This window comes from Globicephala melas, chromosome 6 (genome assembly GCF_963455315.2).
Source record: "Globicephala melas chromosome 6, mGloMel1.2, whole genome shotgun sequence".
Classification (NCBI taxonomy): domain Eukaryota; kingdom Metazoa; phylum Chordata; class Mammalia; order Artiodactyla; family Delphinidae; genus Globicephala; species Globicephala melas.
In genome coordinates, this window is record NC_083319.1 from 87,929,300 (window position 1) to 87,942,268 (window position 12,969).

Genomic DNA, 12,969 nt, shown 5'->3' on the forward strand with positions numbered 1-12,969 from the left:
AGTTGTTGATGGACACTTAGGTTGCTTCCATGTCCTGGCTATTGTAAATAGACTTGCAATGAACATTTTGGTACATGACTCTTTTTGAATCATGGTTTTCTTAGGGTATATGCCCAGTAGTGGGATTGCTGGGTCGTATGGTAGTTCTATTTGTAGTTTTTTAAGGAACCTCCATATTGTTCTCCATAGTGGCTGTATCAATTTACATTCCCAACAACAGTGCAAGAGGGTTCCCTTTTCTCCACACCCTCTCCAGAATTTATTGTTTCTAGATTTATTTTTAACATCTTTATTGGGTTATAATTGCTTTACAATGGTGTGTTAGTTGCTGCTTTATAACAAAGTGAATCAGTTATACATATACATGTTCCCATATCTCTTCCCTCTTGCATCTCCCTCCCTCCCACCCTCCCTATCCCACCACTCCAGGCGGTCACAAAGCACGAGCTGATCTCCCTGTGCTATGCGGCTGCTTCCCGCTAGCTATCTACCTTACGTTTAATAGTGTATATATGTCCATGCCTCTCTCTCGCTTTGTCACAGCTGACCCTTCCCCCTCCCCATATCCTCAAGTCCGTTCTCTAGTAGGTCTGTGTCTTTATTCCTGCCTTACACCTAGGTTCTTCATGACATTTTTTTCTTAAATTCCATATATATGTGTTAGCATATGGTATTTGTCTTTCTCTTTCTGATTTACTTCACTCTGTATGACAGACTCTAGGTCTATCCACCTCATTACAAATAGCTCAATTTTGTTTCTTTTTATGGCTGAGTAATATTCCGTTGTACATATGTGCCACATCTTCTTTATCCATTCATCCGATGATGGGCACTTAGGTTGTTTCCATCTCCGGGCTATTGTTAATAGAGCTGAAATGAACATTTTGGTACATGACTCTTTTTGAATTATGGTTTTCTCAGGGTATATGCCCAGTAGTGGGATTGCAGGGTCATATGATATTTCTATTTGTAGTTTTTTAAGGAACCTCCATACTGTTCTCCATAGTGGCTGTACCAATTCACATTCCCACCAGCAGTGCAAGAGTGTTCCCTTTTCTCCACACCCTATCCAGCATTTATTGTTTCTAGATTTTTTGATGATGGCCATTCTGACCAGTGTGAGATGATATCTCACTGAAATTTTGATTTGCTTTGATTAATGATCTTGAGCATTCTTTCATGTGTTTGTTGGTAATCTGTATATCTTCTTTGGAGAAATGTCTATTTAGGTCTTCTGCCCATTTTTGGATTGGCTTGATTGTTTTTTTGATATTCAGCTGCATGAGTTGCTTGTATGTTTTGGAGATTAATCCTTTGTCAGTTGCTTCATTTGCAAATATTTTCTCCCATTCTGAGGGTTGTCTTTTCATCTTGTTTATGGTTTCCTTTGCTGTGCAAAAGCTTTGAAGTTTTATTAGGTCCCACTTGTTTATTTCTGTTTTTATTTCCATTTCTCTAGGAGGTGGGTCTAAAAGCATCTTGCTGTGAGTTAAGACATAGAGTGTTCTGCCTATGTTTTCCTCTAAGAATTTGTAGTGTCTGGCCTTACATTTAGGTCTTTAATCCATTTTGAGTTTATTTTTGTGTATGGTGTTAGGGAGTGTTCTAATTTCATACTTTTACATGTACCTGTCCAGTTTTCTCAGCACCACTTGTTGAAGAGGCTGTCTTTCCTCCATTGTATATTCTTGCCTCCCTTATCAAAGACAAGGTGACCATATGTGCGTGGGTTTATCACTGGGCTTTCTATCCTGTTCCACTGATCTATATTTCTGTTTTTGTGCCAGTACCATACGGTCTTGATTACTGTAGCTTTGTAGTATAGTGTGAAGTCAGGGTGCCTGATTCCTCCAGCTCCGTTTTTCATACTCAAGATTGCTTTGGCTATTCGGGGTCTTTTGTGTTTCCATACAAATTGTGAAATTTTTTGTTCTAGTTGTGTGAAAAATGGCAGTGGTAGTTGGATAGGGATTGCATTGAACTTGTAGATTGCTTTGGGTAGTAGAGTCATTTTCACAATGTTGATTCTTCCAATCCAAGAACATGGCATACCTCTCCATCTATTTGTACCATCTTTAATTTCTTTCATCGGTGTCTTATAACTTTCTGCATACAGGTCTTTTGTCTCCTTAGGTAGGTTTATTCCTAGATACTTTATTTTTTTTGTTGTAATGGTAAATGGAAGTGTTTTCTTAATTTCACTTTCAGATTTTTCATCATTAGTGTATAGGAATGCAAGAGATTTCTGCTCATTACTTTTGTACCCTGCTACTTTACCAAATTAATTGATTAGCTATAGTAGTTTTCTGGTAGCATCTTTAGGATTCTCTAAGTGTAGTATCATGTCGTCTGCAAACAGTGACAACTTTACTTCTTCTTTTCTGATTTGGATTCCTTTTATTTCTTTTTCTTCTCTGCTGTGGCTATAATTTCCAAAGCTATGTTGAATAATAGTGGTGAGAGTGGGCAACCTTGTCTTGCTCCTGATCTTAGTGGAAATGTTTTCAGTTTTTCACCACTGAGGACTTTGTTTGCTGTGGGTTTGTCATATATGGCCTTTATTTTGTTGAGGAAATTTCCCTCTATGCCTGTTTTCTGGAGGGTTTTTATCATAAATGGGTGTTGAATTTTGTCGAAAGCTTTCTCTGCATCTATTGAGATGATCATATGGTTTTTCTCCTTCAATTTGTTAATATGGTGTATCACACTGATTGATTTGCGTATATTGAAGAATCCTTGCATTCCTGGGATAAACCCCACTTGATCATAATGTATGATCATTTTAATGTGCTGTTGGATTCCGTTTACTAGTATTTTGTTAAGGATTTTTTCATCTGTGTTCAATAGTGATATTGGCCTGCAGTTTTCTTTTTGTGACATCTTTGTCTTGTTTTGGTATCAGAGTGTTGGTGGCCTTGTAGAATGAGTTTGGGAGTGTTCCTCCCTCTGCTATATTTTGGAAGAGTTTGAGAAGGCTGTTAGCTCTTCTCTAAATGTTTGATAGAATTTGCCTGTGAAGCTATCTGGTCCTGGGTTTTTGCTTGTTGGAATATTTTTAACCACAGTTTCTACTTCAGTGCTTGTGATTGGTCTGTTAATATTTTCTTTTTCTTCCTGGTTCAGTCTCAGAAAGTTGTGCATTTCTAACAATTTGTAGGTTTCTTCCAGGTTGTCCACTTTATTGGCATATAGTTGCTTGTAGTAATCTTCATGATTCTTTTTATTTCTGCAGTGTCATTTGTTACCTCTCCTTTTTCATTTCTAATTCTATTGATTTGAGTCTTCTCTCTTATTTTCTTGATAAGTCTGGCTAATGGTTTACCAATTTTGTTTATCTTCTCAAAGAACCAGCTTTTAGTTTTATTGACCTTTGCTATCATTTCCTTCAATTTTCAGTTATTTCTGATCTGATCTTTATGATTTCTTTCCTTCTGCTAACTTTGGGATTTTTTTGTTCTTCTTTCTCTAATTGCTTTAGGTGTAAGATTAGGTTGGTCATTTGAGATGTTTCTTGTTTCTTAAGGTAGGATTGTGTTGCTATAAACTTCCATCTTAGAACTGCTTTTGCTGCATTCTATAGGTTTTGGTTCGTTGTGTCTCCATTCTCATTTGTTTCTAGGTATTTTTTGATTTCCCCTTTGATTTCTTCAGTGATCACTTGGTTATTAAGTAGTATATTGTTTAGCCTCCATGTGTTTGCATTTTTTACAGATCTTTTCCTATAATTGATATCTAGTCTCATAGCTTTGTGGTCGGAAAAGATACTTGATACAATTTCAATTTTCTTAAATTTACTAAGGCTTGATTTGTGACCCATGGTATGATCTATCCTAAAGAATGTTCCATGAGCACTTGAGAAGAATGGGTATTCTGTTGTTTTTGGATGGAATGTATTATAAATATCAATTAAGTCCATCTTGTTTAATGTATCAGGTAAAGCTTGTGATTCCTTATTTATTTTCATTTTGAATGATCTGTCCATTGGTGAAAATGGGGTGTTAAAGTCCCCTACTATGATTGTGTTACCATTGATTTCCCCTTTCATGGCTCTTAGTATTTGCCTTATGTATTGAGGTGCTCCTATGTTGAGTGCATAAATATTTACAATTGTTATATCTTCTTCTTGGATTGATCCCTTGATCATTATGTAGTGTCCTTCTTTGTCTCCCTTAATAGTCTTTATTTTAAAGTCTCTTTTGTCTGATATGAGAATTACTACTCCAGCTTTCTTTTGATTTCCATTTGCATGGAATATCTTTTTCCATCCCCTCACTTTCAGTCTGTGCGTGTCCCTTGGCCTGAATTGGGTTTCTTGTAGACAGCATATATATGGGTCTAGTTTTTGTATCCATTCAGCCAGTCTATGTCTTTTGGTTGGAGCATTTAATCCATTTACATTTAAGGGAATTATCGATATGTATGTTCCTATTATGATTTTCTTAATTGTTTTGGGTTTATTATTGTAGGTCTTTTCCTTCTCTTGTGTTTCCTACCTAGAGAAGTTTCTTTAGCATTTGTTGTAAAGCTGGTGTTGGAGGTGCTGAATTCTCTTTGCTTTTGCTTGTCTGTAAAGGTTTTATCTTCTACATCCTATCTGAATGAGATCCTTGCTGGGTAGAGTAATCTTGGTTGTAGGTTTTTCTCCTTCATCACTTTAAATATGTTCTGCCACTCCCCTCTGGCTTGCAGAGATTCTGCTGAAAAATCAGCTGTTAACCTTAAGGAGATTCCCTTGTGTGTTGTTGTTTTTCCCTTGCTGCTTTTAATATGTTTTCTTTGTATTTAATTTTTGATAATTTGACTAATATGTTTCTTGGTGTGTTTCTCCTTGGATTTATCCTGTATGGGACTCTCTGTGCTTTGTGGACTTGACTATTTCCTTTCCAATATTAGGCAAGTTTTCAAATATAATCTCTTCAAATATTTTCTCAGTTCCTTTCTTTTCCTCTTCTTCTTCTGAGACCCCTATAATTCGAATTTTGTTGCATTTAATGTTTTCCCAGAGGTCTGTGAGACTCTCCTCAGTTCTTTTCATTCTTTTTTCTTTATTCTGCTCTGCAGTAATTATTTCCACTATTTTGTCTTGCAGGTCTCTTATCCGTTCTTCTGCCTCAGTTATTCTGCTATTGATCCCTTCTAGAGAATTTTTAATTTCATTAATGTGCTGTTCATCACTGTTTGTTTGCTTTTTAGTTCTTCTAAGTCCTTGTTAAAAGTTTCTTGCACTTTCTCCATTCTTTTTCCGAGATTTTGGATCATCTTTACTATCATTATTTTGTATCCTTTTTCAGTTAGAATGCCTATTTCATCTTCATTTGTTAGGTCTGGTGGGTTTTTGCCTTGCTCCTTCATCTGCTGTATGCTTGTCTGTCTTCCCATTTTGCTTTACTTACTGTTTTGGGGTCTCCTTTTCACAGGCTGCAGATTCGTAGTTCCCATTATTTTTGGTGTCTGTTCCCAGTGGCTAAGGTTAGTTCAGTGGGTTGTGTAGGCTTCCTGGTGTAGGGGACTAGTGCCTGTGTTCTGGTGGATGAGGCTGGATCTTGTCTTTCTGGTGGGCAGTTCCACGTCTGGTGGTGTGTTTTGGGGTCCCTGTGGCCTTATTATGATTTGGGGCAGCCTCTGTGCTAATGGATGGGGTTGTGTTCCTGGCTTGATAGTTGTTTGGCATAGGGTGTCCTGCACTGTAGCTTGCTTTTCATTGAGTGGTGCTGGGTCTTGATGTTGAAATCTCTGGGAGGTGTTTGCCATTTGATATTACATGGAGCTGTTTTGTAGTTTCAAATAAGGTGAGGAAAACACAATATAAAAAGATTGATTTATTTGAATATATACACATTTACATATTATATATCCAAAGCATAAATTGTCACTAATTTTTTAAAAAATGATGACCTTGGAATAAGTTTCAAAACATTTGTCTGAAAAGAGTTTAATATATTTGATATATGAAGACCTCATACAACTTTGATTTCCTAGTTTTACTGGTAGTCTGTTGAATTTGTCCTGATGACAATCCCCTCAGTTAGAAAAATTCCTTTCTTGACATCTGTGACACTAACTTTCCTAGTTTTCCATAGATATTTCTGGGAGTTCTGCCAACAAATGTCTCCTGTGTGCCTACTCTGTATCAAATACTGTTCTAGGTCCTGAGGAGATAGCAGTGAGCATAGCTAAGTCTGTTTTTGTGGACAGCACAGTTCAGCAGGAAATAGTTCTTATTGGACTTTCTTGTATACCCTTCTCTGCATCTCCCTTTATTCTTAGATTTGTGACTTTCTGACCTTGACTATTTTTCACCTACTCTCTTTGGGCAAGCGCAACCACTCTAAACGTGTTATCCAGGGTCTGTACGAAGCTCACTGCAAAATCGGTCTCCAGCCTCAACCATTCTGGAACTAAAGGCACAGCTTCAATGTTTTGTTCAGTTGATGTCCAAAGAAAGTGAAGGCCAATTAATTGGTGTCAAACGGGATAAAAGAAATGGAGTTCTACAGCTTACAGCAACTGAGAACTTTGGGGAATCACTACTTGGGATGTGGCGGTGAGATACTGGGTGATCTGAGTAGCTGTGTAATTGTGTGCAAGGGACTGACAATGATCATAGTCTCTGCTGAATATTGATCAGTGACCTGTGGGTATAGTGCTCGGACAAATGGGTATTGGAGAATGCCACAAGGTTCAGTGATATGTGAAAAATATGGTCCATTATAAAGGGATATAATGTTGTTTGATGACTCAGACACATAAAATCTGTGATGGTTAGAGATTCAAGTGAGTGGTCAGAAATTAGTATTTGAAGATCAGGGATATGGGGGTTATGGGAAGCATTATTCAGGGGCTCCCTATGTCAGTGACTGAAATAGTAGGGAAATCTGAGAATTGATCATTGTAGCCTGTGATCAAGAGTAACTAATTGGCTTTAAAATTCAGTGATAGTACAGTTAGGGGAAGGTCAGATACTGTCAGGAGACAGTCAGGAGCCATTAAGATAAATGAATAAGTGCCTGAAGAACAATGATGGAAAAACAGAATATGTTGCTTCCAGTTAGTTGGAAATATGGCCAAATAAATTATCACATTAAATGTTACTTGATTAACGTTTGGATTGTAAAGACATAAGCATCCATTTGCCCAGGTAAACCTGACCAAACTTAATGGTTGAGCATAATTCTAGTGTTGCCCACATGTCCACAGGTTGGATGGAGATCATGGCTCATCATGTTTATAAATGTCCAAAAGAAGTAGAATGCCACAAAACAGTGGGTCCATAGCACATCATCATAAAATGAATTAATAGAATAAAATGAACATAGTTAAAGAAGTTTCCATTTGTTATTTATCTAGCTTTGTTTTTCAACATTTTCTTGACAAACAATATCAAAAGATTAGTATATAATTATACACTCTTACTTGTCTGTATCACCAACATAAATGAACAACAACAAAAGACTTTGGCAAAATAAAAAAGGCATCATTAATGTTTGTTTGTGAAAAATTTACCACTGCGAAAATGTGCTTGATTGATGTGGTGATACTTAGCTATCTCTTCCACCTGACAAGGGCAGGGGAGAGAAAGTGCATAAATAAGCTGAAAGGATAAGTCTTTCATTTCCATTTACACTGAACACACAATGGGTTATTTATTAGGTTTATATATGGGGCAAATTAACTTAATACATATTTGTAGGGTGAAGGTTCTGAATAAGGAAAGCACAGAAAGTGTCAGTATGGTATGGTTTAATACCACTGTGGTCAGAAAAGATACTTGATATGATTTCTATCTTCCTTAATTTGTTGAGACTTGTTTTGTTGCCTTAACATATGATCTATCCTGGAGAATGTTCCATGTGCACTTTAGAAGAATGTATTCTGCTGTTGTTGGATGGAATGTTCTGTTAGGTCCATTTGGTCTATAGAGTTGTTCAATGAACACTAATTCACAAGTGTTGTTGAATGATCTATCCATTGTTGCAAGTGGGGGTATTAAGGCCCCTAATATTATTGTAGTGCTGTTTATCTCTCCTTTTAGTTCTGTTAGTACAAGCTTTACATATTTAGTTGCTCCAATGTAGGGTACATAAATACTAAACAATTGTTATATCTTCTTGAATTGATTCCTTTATCATTATATAATGACCTTCTTTGTCTCTTGTGACCAGTTTCAGCTTAAAGTTTATTTTGTCTGACATAAATATAACTACCCCTGCTCTCTTTCGATTACCATTTGCTTGGAATATCTTTTTTTCTATTTCTCCATTTTCAGCCTGTGTTTAAAACATTCAAGTGAGTCTAATGTAGACAGCATATTGTAGGATTTTTTGTTTTTCTTATCCATTCAACCGTTCTGTATATTCATGGAAGACTTTAACCCATTTATGTTTAAAGTAATTATTAATAGGTAAGGACTTACTATTGCCATTTTGTTAATTGTTTTCTGTTTTGTTATTAAATTTGATTGACATTACTTAATAATATTGCTCTTCACATTTCCCTACATTTTTAGTTTAAAATGCAACATGCTTATTTAATGCAGTGGTTTAATTTTGATGGCCACATGCCAATAAGAAACTTGAAGGAACCAACCAATGCTAATTAGCTGTGGTGGTTTTTGAAAAAATAAAAGGTACTAACTTTTTTTGTGATACACGGGCCTCTTACTGTTGTGGCCTCTCCCGTTGCAGAGCACAGGCTACAGACGCACGGGCCCAGCCGCTCCGCGGCATGTGGGGATCTTCCTGGACCGGGGCACGAACCCATATCACCTAGCATCAGCAGGTGGACTCTCAACCACTGCGCCATCAGGGAAGCCCAAGGTACTAGCTTTTCATGATGAATTTGTCTGACCAATGGTCAATAGGCATTCAGGGGGCCTTTGGTTTACTAGCACTAAACAGTCCTTCCACAGAAATAAAGGCCACCTGAAAGCCATGTCTGATTAGGGAAATAAAAGATGCCAGGTCTTCCATAATTAAGTTTCACAAATAGTCTTAATGAGACTCACCAGATGGAGTGAAATTAATGTTAATTGACAGCAAGACTGCCAGATAATTGGGTAGGGAGATTTAACTCTCAGAAAACTGCCCCCCAAATTAAAAATCTTTCCCATGGGCTTAAAGAATAATCCTGTAGATAAAATAAAACATAAATTATACATCAAACACCTGACCAAACCATTTAGCTTCCTAGAAACTATATACTTGGCTTTACAGTGATTGAGGATAGAGACTTTAGCTCTGAGAACTTCCAAGCCACAAACTGGAGAACATTCAGAAATAAGCAATAGAACTTAATATGGCTAAAAATGCTGTTATAGAAATAAAACAAAACACTGTCCCTTACCATTGTAAATTTAAATAATATGAAAAGGAGGTGGAGTTAGAGGGAAGATGGTGGGATTAGGAAGGACCAGGAATCTGTCTGCCTACCCAGACAAAAATTATGCTGGCAGAATCTGTAGGTGTAATGTGCCAAGAAGTCCACACTTAGGGACTTCCCTGGTGGTGCAGTGGGTAAGACTCCATGCTCCCAATGCAGGGGGCCTGGGTTCAATCCCTGGTCAGGGATGCATGCATCCCTGGTCATGCATGCCACAACTAAGAAGCTGGCAAGCCACAACTAAGAAGCCTGCAAGTCATAACTAAGGAGCTCACTTGCTGCAACTAAGGAGCCCACCTGACACAACTATAAACCCAGTGCAACCAAATAAATTAAAAAAAATAGTTTTATCTGGAAAAGTCTGGTATCATATAGAGTATTACTGTCTTTAAAACAAAAAGAAGTCCACACTTAGGTATGGTTCAGAGCTAAAGTATTGCTATGTGGCAACAGCTGCCTTGCACTCTTTCAAGCACAGAGGCTACTCTTGCTCTTGACCGCACAGAAAAGGCAGACGGATGTGAAACGTTGCTTGACAGCCTCAAGTGGTGTACCAAGACCAGCAAAAACACCTGTAATGATCCCCAGGATCCTGAAAGCCCCTGGCACCACAGTGGCAAGACAGTAACCCCCATCAGCATCACACTGTTACTACAATGGATTGTTGCTCTCTGTGAAACCAGGCAGAATCAGAAATCTCAGGGGCTCTGATCCTCAACAGCCATTACAGATACTGCTCTGGGAAGCTGCTCAAAGCTTGCAGCCTGGCTGTGTTTCCAGTGTGGGACTAGCAGGGCTTTACAGGAGGTCCTGAAGTCTACCAGGTTTGCCTATTTGGGGATATCTATCTCTGTGCTATCTGTGCCAGGAGGGTCACCTTCCTGTCCAGGACCTGCCAGCTGCAAAGGGGCTTCCATGGGACAGACACTTGGCTTGTGGGCTCAGGATAAGACATTGCTCATCCTTTTATGGAGATCAGACATTGGATTTTGCTTTTTCCAAGGATAAGTCACCAAAACATGGATGCAAATTGAAAAATAAAGGCCTGAAACCCTCAGTTCCATTTTAAATATGTGGATATAAAGCATTAATGCAGGGAATAAAGTTTCACAATTAAAATCGATGGCAACGTAATGGTTTCTGTTGCATACTTATGTACAATGCATTGCATACTTTCACTATAATCTTCTATACCTATTTTCCTATATCTTGTGACTATTGTCTGCTTCTGCACTGTTCCAATAATTTTGATATGAAAATAAGTTATACCACCAAATAAAAGACTGCTTTTGTCTCATCACTCCATTTGATTTCATCTCACCTTCTGCTGAAGCATTTACAAGTATAGTCATGCCCACACCAATGATGACTGGAAATTTCCCTTAGGAATATGGAGGGGCCTCTGCAAATTGAGCTCAATCTTATCTCAAGGTCCTTGTCAAAATTCTCCACTGACCCAGATGGGTTCTCAAACTCTGGCCCAAGTCATGCCCCCACAAACTCTGTACACTGGCAGGAGACCGCCTACTACTTGACATGGTGTCTTTTTAATGTCCTGACGCACCTGTGGAGAAGAATGCAGAATTCCATGCCTTTTGTCCACGATTAGGGCCAAATCATCTGCTGATCTCTAAGTCGTCTTTTCTCATAGAGGTCACCAAATGAAGTGATTCCATTACACGAGAATTCAGGATGCAGTTCCTGTGTTAAAAGGCATTAATGAAATCACCTCAAGTATAGCAGGAAAACAGAATTCAGGGCAGCAGTGGCCATGAAAGGATGTATATGTGTGTCTGAGTGCGTGCATGCACGAATGTATGTGTGTTGTTAGTACTATCTTATAGTACTTCTTATAGTACTATCTTATAGTACTTATAGTACTATATTATAGTGACTTCTCTCTAGAATATTTATACATCTGGTATGTAACTCCTACCCTGGATGGAAGAATCTGTAACAGAGAACCCAAGTGACAATACTACAGTTTAGTTCAGGCTTCCATCAGAGAGAAGCTCTGGGGGGAGGAGGGAGTCACAGGGGGTGCTTTTCCTGCCTTTGTGGAAAAGCAATTTCCAGGGGACTGGACACTCAGAAAACGCTTGGGTCTGAGGCACGTAAACAGTGCACAGGCCTGAGGCTTCCAAAATTTCAGGAATGGTGTCATCAGATAAAAAGTAATGCCTTGAGAGTGTAAGGAACTCCCACCTACCCATCACATCAAGGCTGAATCTCCTTTCAGCCTAATTTATTATTTTTCTTTATTATCAGCTATAATATTGCTTTAAGCTTTTTTAAGGAACACAGACTTTTATTTTGATTTTTAATAATAGTACTAAAATAATTGGTTATTACTTATTGCTCATTTACTCTGTGCCAGGCGTCGTTTTAAGCGTCTGACTTATTGATAGATTAACTCAGAAAATGCCTCCAAAAAGGATTGTAGGTAATTACCATCATTATGCACTCCTCACAAATGAGGAAACTAAGAGACATTAAAGGAGAACTGACTTGCCCAAGGTCGTACAGCCATACGGGAGGGACAAGGGAATAAATACACAAGTATTGATAGTAAAGCCAATGAGCTATGTGGCAAATTCAGAATCTGGGTCTCATAATATGCTGGGGATCCAAAATTCACTGCTATATATATATAATTTTTAAAATCACCTATATTGCTGTGTAATTTATATAAGTATATGCATTTCTGATACCTTTTGATGAGTTTTGAAAATTTATACACCTTTGTAAACACCACCACAATCTATATAGAACTTTCCATCATACTAAAACATTCCCTTGTTCCCCTACCCACTTAATTTTCACCCCCACCCACTAAATTAGATGATTTTCCTAGAATTTTGTATAAATAGAATCATACAGCTCTACTTTCTTGTGCCTGGCTTCTTTTGCCCAGCCCAATTTTATTATTAATGTTGTTATATGCATTAGTAGTTCCTTTTCATTGCTGAGTGATATTCCATTGTCAGGCAACATCACTGTTTATACATTTATCTGCTGAAGGACATTTTGGTTCTTTCTAATTTGGGGCTATTATGAATAAAGATTCTATGAACATTTTTATACAATTCTTTTTAAAAATTTTATTTTTTGATTTTGTTTTTGTATAATTATTTAAGTTTTCCTGGGGGTAAATACCTAGAATTGAAATTGTTGGTTTTAGGTAAGGTGTCATTACCTTTAAAAGGAACTATCAAATGGATTTTTAATGATATCACATTATAGTTTTAATTTGCACTTCCCTGATGACTAAAGCTTGTATATCTTTTCTAGTACTTACTGGCTATCTATATATCTTCTATTATGAAATGCTTGTTTTAATCTTACCCTTTTTTTCCCATTTAAACTGAGTTATTTGTATTATTATTGCATTATGAACATTCTTTACATATTGTGGACGCAAGTCCTTTGACAGACATATCTATTAGAGACATTTTCTCCCAATGTGTGATTTTCTTTTTTGTTTTCATAATAAAATCTTGAAAAGCAGACACTTTAAATTTTAATAAACTCCAATTTATCTTTTTTGCTTTTATGTCTCACACAATTCTTTGCATTACATATTAAAAATCT

The 12,969-nt window shown here is 37.3% G+C and overlaps 1 protein-coding gene across 2 annotated transcripts in view; it reads right to left on the reverse strand.

The window, feature by feature from the left end:
- Positions 1–5,620: 5,620 nt before the first annotated feature.
- Positions 5,621–12,969, reverse strand: part of ZNF782 (zinc finger protein 782) — a 63,144-nt gene continuing 55,795 nt past the window's right edge. The window contains exons 6-7 of one of the 2 annotated variants that reach the window (XR_011377551.1): positions 10,943–11,079; positions 5,621–5,767 (exon numbers count right to left, since the gene is read on the reverse strand). The gene's annotated coding sequence lies outside the window, so the exon portion shown is untranslated. Of the gene's footprint in view, positions 5,768–5,814; positions 11,080–12,969 lie in introns of those variants that run through there. The other variant, XR_011377550.1, reaches the window with a different exon arrangement.